The sequence below is a fragment of the Myotis davidii genome, unplaced genomic scaffold (genome assembly GCF_000327345.1).
Source record: "Myotis davidii unplaced genomic scaffold, ASM32734v1 scaffold226, whole genome shotgun sequence".
NCBI lineage: Eukaryota > Metazoa > Chordata > Mammalia > Chiroptera > Vespertilionidae > Myotis > Myotis davidii.
The window spans coordinates 1,980,710-1,981,672 of NW_006297224.1; positions in this window are offsets into that span (position 1 = coordinate 1,980,710).

The following is a 963-nucleotide window of genomic DNA, read 5'->3' on the forward strand; positions in this document are numbered from 1 at the left end:
GAGATTATATGTTGCCGTTTAATTCCTAACAGTTTCATTGTATTACCTACATGTCCAACTGGAGATAGGGCCTGTATCTGGGGAATTGTTGCTGCTGGCTGTGGGACCTGGGAAGCCAGGATTCTAGGACTATTTGGCCACCCAAGAATTATTAGAGAAGTACAGTATCTGTGCTGGTCTTCCATTTTGTATTCTAAGCCCCTTTATTTCTTTTGGAGAGACTGCATCATACTGAAAGAATCCTATCACTCAAAATTACTTTCAAATAGATAAAATTATCAAATAGCTAAATGATGATAGCCTGATTCCTTACCAGAAAACTCTACTCAAGCAGTCACAATAAAAAGGAAACTAAAAATGAATTACCACACTCTGATAAACATTCAAAGCAGTGAGTCAATGTACCTCATTCATCAACTCCAAAGGACACAAACATGGGGTTTGTTATTCCTTATCACATCACCATGAGAACCAAATGACTGAACAAGACATCTGAGCAAAACAATTCTCTGGTAATGCAGTTAAATATGATATCCCCAGAGATCAGGTTATCTTATTTTCGAACATCTATATATATATAAAGAGCCAGTGACTGGAGTGCCATAAGGACTAGAACAACTGGTCACTACAACACCCACTGCAGCCAGTGAACTAGCCCAATTTGGGGGTGGGGCCAGAGGCCAACCTTCGTGTCCCCTTCCCCCAGCTGGCCCCACCCTGATCAGACTCTCCTACCCTGATTGAGTGTGGGGCAGCTGGCCAAACCCCCCGTGGCCCTTCCCCCGGTCAGCAATCAGGGTGCCCCTGATCGCACCCCTAAACCCAATAGGAGGCATGGCCGGCTGGTCAACCTCCTGCAACCTCCTCCCCCTGGCTGGCCCCAGCCCTGATGGGCCCCACCACCCTGATCTGCCAGCATCTCCTCCCCGCAGCAAGTTCTGCCCTGATCAGCCCCCCCCCCCC